Here is a 14058-nt window from a genome sequence, read left to right as displayed (position 1 = left end):
GTGAAAAATTTAAATGAGATTTAAAAATTCTATATGTATAAATTATTTTTTATTTAATTTTATATTTAATTATTTCTATATACACATTCGTTATTTTGAATTTGTATTTATATTATATGTAATATTTTTGATCATTTTTGATATTTTGATTGTAATATTTAATATTTTTGATCATTTTGATTATTTGTATTATGAATAGTATATTACTGTAAAAAGAAGGGTATGGCACTTTGGATCAAGAGCTTCACCTAGTGGTGGCTTTGATTATCCTTGGGTGTATTTGTATATCCCAAGTATCCCCCGTAATCTCTTTATGCATCTATACATATACCTATCTATCTATCTATCTATCTATCTATGAGATATAAAATCATGTATGTATAAATATATAAAATACTATGTATAAATTACTTATATATTTTATTTATTTTTGTTTTCTGTTAATTTATATATACATTATTTACTTTGAATTTGTATTTATATTATGTTATATTTAAATTTGTATGTGAAAAATTTTATGTCTTAAAGTCTATAAATGTATATATACTGTAAATATAAACATATATGAATCTTGATTATATACATTATATTATTTAAAGTATATTTATTATTTTATTTATATTATATTTATCTGTCTGTCTGTCTGTCTGTCTGTCTTTATAGTATATATAGTTTCCCTTCCAAGGGAACTTCGAACTGCGTCCTCTAGAGGTCGCTTTGGGGAATACATCTAAACATGACAATAACATTTCATCTACTCTACTGCTAGTTTTTGTGTATTCAATACTAGCCTTTTTCTGCAGCGCTACTCAGACCTGTTCTGTTTTCTGACTTTTTAGGTTTGACCCCCCTGCTAAGTCGGGGCCTCATGGTTGAACCAGTAATGAGGTACGAGGGATTTGTGTTTCTGCGGAAACCCCTTTTGTGTGCTTCTGCTCTGAGGAGCAGTAAGCTCTGTACGCATGAATGGTTATTGGGTCCCGCTATTTCTTCAGATTCTATTGGGTCGGGTTATATGGGACCCACACTCTCTATCGAGATAGAGGGCATGAGACCGTTTCCAATTGCACCAGTGGACTGTCTCTTATTGGGCCCTGCTGGGTTACGTCTTCTAATCTAGTGCCCCCTTCTGGTCGAGCTGAGAAGTGCTCCCCTCTCTGTGAGGGTTAGCAATGAGTTGCTCACAGAATGTGCTGTAAGGGCACGCCTCAGCTTGAGAGCTGAGAGCGCTGCTCCCGAAGGACCCCATTTGCAACGAACTAAGTGTTTTGTCCGTCTCTGTCGCCTCCTTGGTCAGTTGCCTTTATGTTGGGATCCTGTTGTTCTCTTATAAATGTGTAATCCCCTTCTAGCAGGATCCCATTTCTGATGTCCCATTTGCGATCTATCTGTCCCGGGCATGGCTGTGCTCCCCTCACTGTCCCTTTGAGCTTGCCGGTCCTGGGCAGACTGGGTGAGTCCTCCCCTCGACTTGAGAGTTAGGTCCTCTGACCCTGGGCTATTGATTGCTTCGGTCGAGCTGGGTTCCTCTCTCTCCTTGCTAGGGGTTGAACCCTCCGCTCTTGAGCTCTGTGGCAGTGACATCAGGTAGTTGGGCCGCTTGCTGCTTCCCTGAAAAGCTGCCTCTATTTGGGTCAAGCCCCTTCTATTTTTCAAGTTGGGCCTCCGCTCTTTTGAGCTCCGGATAGCAATCATGCCAGGCGGCTGGGCCATCTCCTGCCTCCTTGGCGGGTTGCTTGTTAAGTGAGCTAGCTGTGCTCCCCTCACCATGAAGGACCTCTTGCATGTGCGTCGCTCGCTTCTGGGCATCTGCGAGCAGATGCTTCGGAGTCTGTTCTGTGAGCGTGCCACAGTCACGTAGGGCTCCTAGACTGGTTTGATTAGGGATGTAACGATTAACCGCAAGCCGGTTGAAAATCGATTCAAATATATGACGATTCAAATCGGTTGAGATGCTAAACAAATCGCGATTGATTTAGGTGTAGGAGTTTATATGAATGCAAGTCTGAGGGGAACTTACTGTCTTTAGAAAAGTTTAGATGGTATTTTTTCTGTATAATGCATATTAAAGTTCATAAGTGCAACGCTGCTTTGTTTACAGCGGAAACCAATGAAACGCTTTACGCACCACCTGCTGGCAGAGAGTGAATCTGCGTCTCATTCAGCTCTGCTGTTTCATACAGATATTTTTATGTATAGTTTCACAAAACTAAGGTCAAACCATTCTGTTTTTGCTTCAAATTTCTAAATTATACAATCTAATTTAGATTAACAACTGCTCATGTTGCATGTATGTGTAGCATCTTTTTTTGGATCATGATTAAAATGCAGTGGTTGCCTCTAAGTTTAAATGGAAAGAGCACAGACAAAGCCTTATTTTGTTTATATATGAAGAGATTTATTTGATTTGTGTTACTTATTTATTTGATTTGGGGCTTGATTTAAAATTTCAATGTAGTTTTGTTATTTACATTTACATTATATTTAAATTGTCATTTAGCAGACGCTTTTGTCCAAAGCGACTTACAAATGAGGACATTAGAAGTAATCAAAACCAACAAAAGAGCAATAATATGCAAATGCTATATTAGTATATTATTATAGTGTTATATTTCAATTTCACAAAGAAATGTGCAGCATTTTGTCCAAGTAATAATAAAAGGACACATTTAATTTATAGTTTGTCTTAAATCTCATTTTGTTAAAATAAATAAATAATCGTGAATCTAATCGAATAGTGAGTTGAGTGAATCGTTACATCCCTAGGTTTAATACAGCTTCGGTTACCCCTTAAGCAACGGTGTTTCTAAATCCATGCTATGATAAGTGCACACGCTGAGCTTCTGTGCACTTTTTAAAATCCACATTGTGGTAAGTGTGCACGCTAAGCATTCTGCACTCTTTCTAAAATCATGTATGGTAAGGGTTACGTGCTGTCAGCCTCGTTCCCTTTCTCTGAGTTGGTTTAGGCCCCGGTTCTCGTTTTGGGCTCCACTCAACTTATGTATCTCTGTTGATACATTTCTGAGCAGGGTGTTGCTACCAAAGATCTGTCGAGTCAGTTCTTTGAGCAGGTTTATTCAGAACGGTAACCCCCCTGGGTGGCAGGCCAGGGACTGGTTTGGTTTTTAGACACCTGGCCGTATCCCCTTAAAGGAATCTCTTTCTTCTGATTCCAAGCCTTGAGCTCTGCCCGCTGTCAGCCTCGTTCCCTTTCTCTGAGTTGGTTTAGGCCCCGGTTCTCGCTTTGGGCTCCACTCAACTTATGTATCTCTGTTAATACATTTCTGAGCAGGGTGTTGCTACCAAAGATCTGTCGAGTCAGTTCTTTAAGCAGGTTTATTCAGAACCGGCGGTAACCCCCCTGGGTAACAGGCCAGGGTCTGGTTTGGTTTTTAGACACTTGGCCGTATCCCCTTAAAGGAATCTCTTTCTTTTGATTCCAAGCCTTGACCTCTGCCCTCAACAGGTAAGTTATTTTAGGGTATGCAGCTCAGGCTCTTGGCCAAAGGGGATAATGTCACTGACAGCCATCAAGACATCCTTGGGGCAACTCCCATGGCTATGGTAGGTTGGTATGGTATGTACTTAGTGCTCGCCGTAGTTTCTGGCATGCATTCCCCTCAGCATGGTGGCGTGGGTATACCGTTCCCCAAAGCGACCTCTAGAGGTCGCAGTTCGAAGTTCCCTCGGTAGGGAACGTCTCAGGTTACGTATGTAAGCATGGTTCCCTGAGAAGGGAACGAGACACTGTGTCCTCTAGTACTCTTGCCATGCTTTGGCCGTAAGCCTCAGACGAAGAAGCGGATGACGTGTTCTCCCGGCGCCCTTTTATACTGTGGTCGCAGCGGGTAATGACGTCACAGGCTGTCGCCGGCCAATGTTATTGTCATGTTTAGATGTATGCCCAAAGCGACCTTTAGAGGACACAGTGTCTCGTTCCCTTCTCAGGGAACCATGGTTACATACATAACCTGAGACGATATTTATTATTTTATGTCATGTAATGTTTATTGAACGTTTTATGTGAAACATTAAATTGTCCTTGACAAGTAATGAAAATGCTTATTGTAGCTGACGCTTTGACTCGACTGGATGGCTCACCGCTCCATTACACAAACTGGCACTCCAGAGCTCCAGATGCCAGTGACATGAGGGTGGATTCATGTGTGACTCAGATGCCGTGTGGCAGTTAGCTGACTGCACTGAGAGACTGGGCTTCATCTGCAAAACCTCAACAGGTAAAAGGCGTGATTTTCATGACCACAAGCCACCAGCGGAAGCTCAGTACAGTCCTGATCCTCTGATATTTACTGCAGTAACAATACTGGAAAATGACTGTTGGCCTTAAGGCCCATTCACACCAAGGACGATAACTATAAAGATATGATAAAGATATGGTTCTAAAAATCATTCTCAATATTAAAGAAAAGCAGAGTCCACACCACAACTATAATGATAAAGGCACAGAGAAACGATATCGTTGGAATCACTTTCAGAACTATTTTTTTTCCAGCTGATGAACGATAAAAACATTGACAGACAATCAGAATCCATCCAACTTTAAAAAGCATAAGCATTTAAAATGACAGATGACACAACAACATCACTGTGGCAAGGGAGGCGTGGTTCAGCGAAGTCTGCAGCGGAAGAGAGGGACGGAAGACAAGCGGTGAGTAAGTAGATCAAGTGCAAAATGATCAACACCTGTGTCTGATTGCAGTAATTAGCCTGGAGAGACCGGATAAAAGGCAGACTGGAGAGCGTGGTTGGGAGAGAGAGACGGGGACTCGTGGCCATCCCTTAGCCGGAGAAGGAGAACCAGCAAAACTGAGTTTATGCCCTGGGCAGATTGAGAACGTGCTGGAAGCCACGTTTGTGTTTTTGTTGAACTTTAAGTGAATGAATAAAAGATCCACAAGTCTCCAAACCGCCCACCTGAGTCACTTCCTTCTTCCCACTACGAACTTTGCTACAATCACTTTGGGGAAGTTGTGGCCTAATGGTTAGAGAGTCGGACTCGTAACCCAAAGGCTGCGGGTTCGAGTCTCGTACTGACAGGGATTGTAGGTGGGGGGAGTGAATGTACGGCTCTCTCTCCCACCTTCAATACCACGACTGAGGTGCCCTTGAGCAAGGTGCCGAACCCCCAACTGCTCCCCGAGCACTGTAGCAAAAATGGCTGCCCACTGCTCCGGGTGTGTGTTCACGGTGTGTGTGTGTGTTCACTGCTGGGTGCACTTTGGATGGGTTAAATGCAGAGCACTAATTCCAAGTACGGGTCACCATACTTGGCCACATGTCACGTCACTTTCACTTATAATCATGCATTGGTGCTGATGTTAAATAGCAGCAGTGGCGAAATCCAGTCCTGGAGAGCTGCAGCCCTGCAGAGTCCAGCTCCTGCCTGTAGCTTTCTAGTAACCCTTCAGACCTTGATTAGCTTGTTCAGGTGTGTTTGATTAGGGTAGAAGTAAAACTCTGCAGGGCTGCGGCTCTCCAGGACTGACGTTCGCCACCCCTGTTATATAGTTACCTTTCTTCTTGTGAAGTGGCTTTAACTCGGTGCAGTCTTTCTTTTCACATATTTTTTTTTTCAAAATCAATATTTTCAGTAACTCAGATTAATATATGCTTATTTATTTGTTAAGTAGCTGTATGATTGCGCTAAAAATATATATACTACTACAATTATGTACTGCTAATGGTCTAAACCAAGGGTGGCCAACATCAGTCCTGGAGAGCCACAGCCCTGCCGAATTTTGCTCCAACCTGGATATAAACTCACCTGCTTGTAGCTTTCTAGTAACTGGTTCGGGTGTGTTTGATTAGGGTTGGAGCAAAACTCTGCAGGACTCTGGCTCTCCAAGACCAACGTTGGACACCCATGGCCTATGGCATTATGTGGTGAAAACTGGGCCTTTAAGGCTGAAAAAAGCGCTAATCAAAGTCCTCAGGCTTACTAGAAACTTCCAGACGAGTGTGTTGGAGCTGGTGGGGGCTTAACCTATGGTTTTTCATTTTTGGCTGAACTATCCATTTATGGTGGGTAAAGTTTGCTCTGCATTTGCAGGTTAAAAATGACAGAGTAAGACAAAGTGCTAAGAACTGGGATAAAACGACAGATGGAGTTGAGACAGTCCCTCTCTAATGCTGGACAGTCCTCATTAGAAGTCTTCAATCTGGACTGCACATCAACACTAGATCATTAAAAACCAACCCTCAGTCCACATGCTCACTTACATCACAAGTACCTACAGAAGGCCCGTGTAAATTATTCACGATGATAAATACTCTCTGAGGATGACATGAAGCAAAGGAAATTATCACAATCTCCCCAAAATCACCTTCAGGCAAAACTTGTTCTTGACTGGAAGCAGCAGGTAATGACACAGCAGAGGAAAGGACCTGAATGAGACACCTGTTCTAATTAGACATCTCTTCCCCAGGCTCTGAAACGAGAGGCAGTGGTCACGACGTCTGCCCGTCAAGTTCAAACCACGCTGGGCGCCTAATGAAGCATGCTGACCGCCACACATCTGTCCCACTGTTTCCACAAACACTCGATGCACTCTGGGAAATGTAGTTCATGCATGACCTACACGCCCATCTGCGGGGTGAAATATGCTCGGCACTGTTGAAATCAAGGTGACTTTGAAGGTGGCCCAGAGCCAACAAAACTTCCTTATGTTAATCGAAGCATTCTGTTTTATTGAGCCATTAAAATCCCCATGAATGTCAGAGGAAGAACTGAGAGCATGACTCGCTGAAAGTCAGCTCTCTCCTGCAGAGGAGGGGGTCGTCAGATGGGGAAGGAGAGCGTCTGTTTCCCCCCAGAAACAGGTTCAGCTCAGGACGGTATGGACGAGGAGGGTGGAGGCGGGTAATGATTGTGGATTGCGATGATTCCAGCCAGCTTCATTACGCTTAATGGGATCTATTTCCCTCAGAACAGTTCATTGCAATCGCAGAGTTCAGAACAGCTTCCATCATATACGTATGATTTCTGAAGCTCATACTGGCATCCTCTCAAACTGAATTACTAGGTAGAAAATCCACCCACCGCTAGTGACTGGTATAGATCCTCTACAACCTGTTAAATAACAGCACTGTCAAAAAAGTTTTTTTTTAAGTATATTGTAATTAGGGATGTAACGATTAACCGCGAGCTGGTTGAAAATCGATTCAAATATGTGACGATTCAAATCGGTTGAGATGCTAAACAAATCGCGATTGATTTAGGTGTAGGAGTTTATATGAATGCAAGTCTGAGGGGAACTTACTGTCTTTAGAAAAGTTTAGATGGTATTTTTTCTGTATAATGCATATTAAAGTTCATAAGTGCAACGCTGCTTTGTTTACAGCGGAAACCAATGAAACGCTTTACGCACCACCTGCTGGCAGAGAGTGAATCTGCGTCTCATTCAGCTCTGCTGTTTCATACAGATATTTTTATGTATAGTTTCACAAAACTAAGGTCAAACCATTCTGTTTTTGCTTCAAATTTCTAAATTATACAATCTAATTTAGATTAACAACTGCTCATGTTGCATGTATGTAGCATCTTTGTTTGGATCATGATTAAAATGCAGTGGTTGCCTCTAAGTTTAAATGGAAAGAGCACAGACAAAGCCTTATTTTGTTTATATATGAAGAGATTTATTTGATTTGTGTTACTTATTTATTTGATTTGGGGCTTGATTTAAAATTTCAATGTAGTTTTGTTATTTACATTTACATTATATTTAAATTGTCATTTAGCAGACGCTTTTGTCCAAAGCGACTTACAAATGAGGACATTAGAAGTAATCAAAACCAACAAAAGAGCAATAATATGCAAATGCTATATTAGTATATTATTATAGTGTTATATTTCAATTTCACAAAGAAATGTGCAGCATTTTGTCCAAGTAATAATAAAAGGACACATTTAATTTATAGTTTGTCTTAAATCTCATTTTGTTAAAATAAATAAATAATCGGGAATCTAATCGAATAGTGAGTTGAGTGAATCGTTACATCCCTAGGTTTAATACAGCTTCGGTTACCCCTTAAGCAACGGTGTTTCTAAATCCATGCTATGATAAGTGCACACGCTGAGCTTCTGTGCACTTTTTAAAATCCACATTGTGGTAAGTGTGCACGCTAAGCATTCTGCACTCTTTCTAAAATCATGTATGGTAAGGGTTACGTGCTGTCAGCCTCGTTCCCTTTCTCTGAGTTGGTTTAGGCCCCGGTTCTCGTTTTGGGCTCCACTCAACTTATGTATCTCTGTTGATACATTTCTGAGCAGGGTGTTGCTACCAAAGATCTGTCGAGTCAGTTCTTTGAGCAGGTTTATTCAGAACGGTAACCCCCCTGGGTGGCAGGCCAGGGACTGGTTTGGTTTTTAGACACCTGGCCGTATCCCCTTAAAGGAATCTCTTTCTTCTGATTCCAAGCCTTGAGCTCTGCCCGCTGTCAGCCTCGTTCTCTTTCTCTGAGTTGGTTTAGGCCCCGGTTCTCGCTTTGGGCTCCACTCAACTTATGTATCTCTGTTGATACATTTCTGAGCAGGGTGTTGCTACCAAAGATCTGTTGAGTCAGTTCTTTAAGCAGGTTTATTCAGAACCGGCGGTAACCCCCCTGGGTAACAGGCCAGGGTCTGGTTTGGTTTTTAGACACTTGGCCGTATCCCCTTAAAGGAATCTCTTTCTTTTGATTCCAAGCCTTGACCTCTGCCCTCAACAGGTAAGTTATTTTAGGGTATGCAGCTCAGGCTCTTGGCCAAAGGGGATAATGTCACTGACAGCCATCAAGACATCCTTGGGGCAACTCCCATGGCTATGGTAGGTTGGTATGGTATGTACTTAGTGCTCGCCGTAGTTTCTGGCATGCACTCCCCTCAGCATGGTGGCGTGGGTATACCGTTCCCCAAAGCGACCTCTAGAGGTCGCAGTTCGAAGTTCCCTCGGTAGGGAACGTCTCAGGTTACGTATGTAAGCATGGTTCCCTGAGAAGGGAACGAGACACTGTGTCCTCTAGTACTCTTGCCATGCTTTGGCCGTAAGCCTCAGACGAAGAAGCGGATGACGTGTTCTCCCGGCGCCCTTTTATACTGTGGTCGCAGCGGGTAATGACGTCACAGGCTGTCGCCGGCCAATGTTATTGTCATGTTTAGATGTATGCCCAAAGCGACCTTTAGAGGACACAGTGTCTCGTTCCCTTCTCAGGGAACCATGGTTACATACATAACCTGAGACGATATTTATTATTTTATGTCATGTAATGTTTATTGAACGTTTTATGTGAAACATTAAATTGTCCTTGACAAGTAATGAAAATGCTTATTGTAGCTGACGCTTTGACTCGACTGGATGGCTCACCGCTATTACAACCTTATTTTATTGTTGCTTTCTCTCCTTTGATACCTGTAACTGGTTTGATCTGAAGCGTGTTTGTTAGCATGACATGTTTTCTTTATAAGCACCTTACTTTTACACAGCTCCCAGAGCGCCGGGGCCGTGTCGATTCTTATTCTGTGGTTAAAAAACTGAAGTTTGAACCCCTCATCTTCATTTTGGCTGTGTTTGCTTCTCTGTGTTTTACTGATTTGCTTCTCTGACTTCTTGCATTGTCTAACGGAAACTATTAGTGCTTCAATCATTTATGAGTGTGTTCTATCACAAAAATGTGAATGAAGAACATTGTTTTTAATAATCTATTTTATCTCTACAGTTTTGGGAATAGGAACACACAAAGTCTGTACATTTAAGTTTCAGAAATCCCCTCTGTATTTCCTAATCAGCCATGAATATAAAACCCCCTTGTATATTTGGTAATAAAAATGTGATTGTGATAGTGAGAACAATATGGCAAGACAACCAAGGCTTCATTGTTTTGTTTTAATCATCGACGCAGATTTCACATATTGGTATTACACATTTTGATAAGTTATATTCTAATATACAATAGGTTCTTTCCATTCTTATATTAGTGTAAGACTGTGTGTTTGTGTGTTTTACTGTATGTGTGATTGTATTTTAAAGGCCCTGCCTAGTGTTATTGTGTGTCACGGTTTACATTTTGTTCTTTTTATTATTCTTTAGCAGTTATGTTTCTGAAGAAGGTCAAATTGTAACTTTCAAGAGTCTTGTGTTCTTCTAGTTTTCAAGAACACATGATCCGTTTAATGTGACCAAATGTATTTTCAATGTTTCACCTGATCTATGATTTTTTTTTTTTTTATACAAACCCGATTCCAAAAAAGTTGGGACACTGTACAAATTGTGAATAAAAACAGAATGCAATGATGTGGAAGTTTCAAATTTCGATATTTTATTCAGAATACAATATGGATGCCATATCAAATGTTTAAACTGAGAAAATTTATCATTTTAAGGGGAAAATAAGTTGGCATCAAACACATCTCAAATAAGTTGGGACAAGGCCATGTTTACCACTGTGTGGCATCCCCTCTTCTTTTTATAACAGTCTGCAAATGTCTGGGGACTGAGGAGACAAGTTGCTCAAGTTTAGGAATAGGAATGTTGTCCCATTCTTGTCTAATACAGGCTTCTAGTTGCTCAACTGTCTTAGGTCTTCTTTGTCGCATCTTCCTCTTTATGATGCCCCAAATGTTTTCTATGGGTGAAAGATCTGGACTGCAGGCTGGCCATTTCAGTACCCGGATCCTTCTACGCAGCCATGATGTTGTAATTGATGCAGTATGTGGTCTGGCATTGTCATGTTGGAAAATGCAAGGTCTTCCCTGAAAGAGACGACATCTGGATGGGAGCATATGTTGTTCTAGAACTTGGATATACCTTGCAGCATGGATGGTGCCTTTCCAGAGGTGTCTTTCTTTGTCAACTTATTCTACTAACCCTAAACCTACCCTAACAGTCTACTCTGAGAGTTAGTAGACATGTAGTTGCAAATTAATGAGAATTAGTTGACATGTAGTTGACATGTAGTTACAAAGTTACTTATAGTTAGTAGAATGTCTAAAGTGGACTATCGAAATAAAGTGTAACCAAAAAGAAATAGTATGTTGAAAAGTATGTATAACAAAAACATGAATAAAAATAACTGAGTAAACTTTCAATACAAAAAAATACAAAAAAAAAACTTTCTTCAAAATATAATAACTTGCTCCACCTCTGAAACGAATTTCCTTTTAGATGACATCACCAAGGCCACTTACGTTTTAACCAATGGTTGTGTGCCAGAAGGGGGAGGAGTCATTCATAATCGACTGTAAACTGTTGAGTGGAGCAGACACTTTTAACATTGGGTAAAATTTTGAAACATATTCATCACATTAGGAAAGTAAAAGGGGTTGTGGGTGTCATTTCATGTTGACTTTTAAGTGTTAATCTTTAAATTTTGCAACTATTCAACAATGCAACTTTTGGGTCTCTATGATCCTCCTATCCAGGGTGAACTGCTCTTTTGAAGTGTATTATTAATAGTTCATCTACAGCAGGATGCTTGTTCTCATAAGTAGTTTGTTCTGGTTAGAACAATAAACTACAATCAAAAAGATTCCACAAATTCAAAATAAGCCACTGCACACCAAAGCAAAGCAGAACAGCTTGGCCATGAATAAATGTTTACCTTGCACCGCTGGTGGTGTCATCAGTATTACAACCTTATTTTATTGTTGCTTTCTCTCCTTTGATACCTGAAACTGGTTTGATCTGAAGCGTGTTTGTTAGCATGACATGTTTTCTTTATAAGCACCTTACTTTTGCACAGCTCCCAGAGCACCGGGGCCGTGTCGATTCTTATTCTGTGGTTAAAAAACTGAAGTTTGAACCCTTCATCTTCATTTTGGCTGTGTTTGCTTCTCTGTGTTTTACTGATTTGCTTCTCTGACTTCTTGCATTGTCTAACGGAAACTATTAGTGCTTCAATCATTTATGAGTGTGTTCTATCACAAAAATGTGAATGAAGAACATTGTTTTTAATAATCTATTTTTTCTCTACAGTTTTGGGAATAGGAGCACACCCAAAGTCTGTACATTTAAGTTTCAGAAATCCCCTCTGTATTTCCTAATCAGCCATGAATATAAAACCCCCTTGTATATTTGGTAATAAAAATGTGATTGTGATAGTGAGAACGATATGGCAAGACAACCAAGGCTTCATTGTTTTGTTTTAATCATCGACACAGATTTCACATATTGGTATTACACATTTTGATAATATTCTAATATACAATAGGTTCTTTCCATTCTTACATTTTTATATTACTGTAAGACTGTGGGTTTGTGTGTTTTACTGTATGTGTGATTGTGTTTTAAAGGGCCTGCCTAGTGTTATTGTGTGTCACAGTTTACATTTTGTTCTTTTTATTATTCTTTATCAGTTATGTTTCTGAAGAAGGTCAAATTGTAACTTTCAAGAGTTTTTTTGTTTTCTTCTCTAGTTTTCAAGAACACATGATCCGTTTAATGTGCCCCAAATGTATTTTCAATGTTTCACCTGATCTATGATTTTTTTTTATTTTTATAATTAAATACTCTATAGAACTCTTCTTGAATTGATCGTGACGTTTGAAAAGAGAACTAAAAGAAGTATGCAGTCAATCTATAATCAAACACACTTACAAATATAAGAACAAATGATTTTGTACCTTCTGTTTTAAAAGGTTATTATATTCGTCACAGGTTATGACAAATTTAAGCAAAACCAACCAAAAAAACTAAATAAAAAGCTCAAGTTAGAGTCATCTAGGTAACATTGTTCTTATGAGAAAGTGGCTCCCAACATTAAATACAACACAATAAAGTGCAAGAATCTCATATAAAATGTAGTACTGCACAATATTTGTAGCGATAGCCGACAAAATCATTAGGATATTAAGTGAAGATCATGTTCCATGAAGATATTCTGTAAATTTCCTACTGTAAATATATCAAAACTTAATTTTTGATTAGTAATATGCATTGCTAAGGACTTAATTTGGACAACTTTAAAGATGATTTTCTCAATATTTAGATTTTTTTGCACCCTCGGATTCCAGATTTTCAAATAGTTGTATCTCAGCCAAATATCCTAACCAGGGATAAACCATGCATCAATGGAAAGCTTATTTATTCATAATATTGATGATGCATAGCCTAAATGATACAGATGATGTAATTTCAAAAAATGGACCCTTATAACAGGTTTTGTGGTCCAGGGTCACATATAGGCCTAATACATTTTTATTTTATTTTTTAAACGATGTCACAAACAAGCAGTCCAGAATTGGGGGATTAAAACAATTTAGTAATAATAATAATGAAAATTATTTAAGTTATTAACATTAATATTAAAAAAATATTTATATTGAATATTAAATATTATTTTACAAATAATCGAACCGAATATTTATTATTTTAAATCTCTCTTTACTGACTCCCCACACTTAAATAATTAAACAAAAAATAAGCAGTACGAAATGGAAAAAAGCAGCTAAAATAACCAATGTTGTTATAAATACACAAAGGGTATGATGAGACGCACTGCACATTGGGGCGTGGCTCTTCCGCTATGACGTCCGTGACAGCTGACCAATCACAGCTGGCCGGTCGGTGTTGCGATGAACAGAAACAAAATCTCTCACGAGTGGCGAGGCAAACATCGGCAAAGCGGATTTTCTGCCCGAACCCGGCCTGTGAGCATATGTAGTCTGAAGAGACGCATGAGTGCAGTCAGGAGAAGTTGTTTACATTTCTGATCATGGATATGTTTTACATTATAATATTTCTACTTTGGGGAGAAAGCGCAGTTCATTTAGGAAGTTGCGTATCAGCTGTAATCAACGGTAAGTCTGCCTTGCTGTTCTGTATATAGTGATCTTCTGTAACGTCAGACTAACTGCTATTAATACAATTATTATCGAACCATTATGAAATTTCAGAATTCAGTTTTATTACGACACTGAAATATTAACCCTCATCATTGCCTCGGTGTAGATCATGGCTCTTATCCGCCTCATGCAAAACGCCTTCTCATATTTCAGTGTGTGTGTGTGTGTGTGTAAGTGTGTGTATATGTGTGTGTGTGTGTGTGTGTGTGTGTGTGTAT

General features: G+C 39.7%; 1 pseudogene; it reads left to right on the top strand.

Moving 5' to 3' along the window:
* LOC107597187 (secretory phospholipase A2 receptor-like) overlaps nt 1-4902 on the top strand; it is a 17915-nt pseudogene extending 13013 nt beyond the window's left edge.
* The last annotated feature ends 9156 nt before the right edge of the window (nt 4903-14058 follow it).

Source organism: Sinocyclocheilus grahami, unplaced genomic scaffold (assembly GCF_001515645.1).
Source record: "Sinocyclocheilus grahami isolate Dianchi unplaced genomic scaffold, SAMN03320097.WGS_v1.1 scaffold229.1, whole genome shotgun sequence".
Classification (NCBI taxonomy): domain Eukaryota; kingdom Metazoa; phylum Chordata; class Actinopteri; order Cypriniformes; family Cyprinidae; genus Sinocyclocheilus; species Sinocyclocheilus grahami.
Note: the sequence above shows the minus strand (reverse complement) of the source record. Positions and strands in the feature narration are given on the sequence as shown.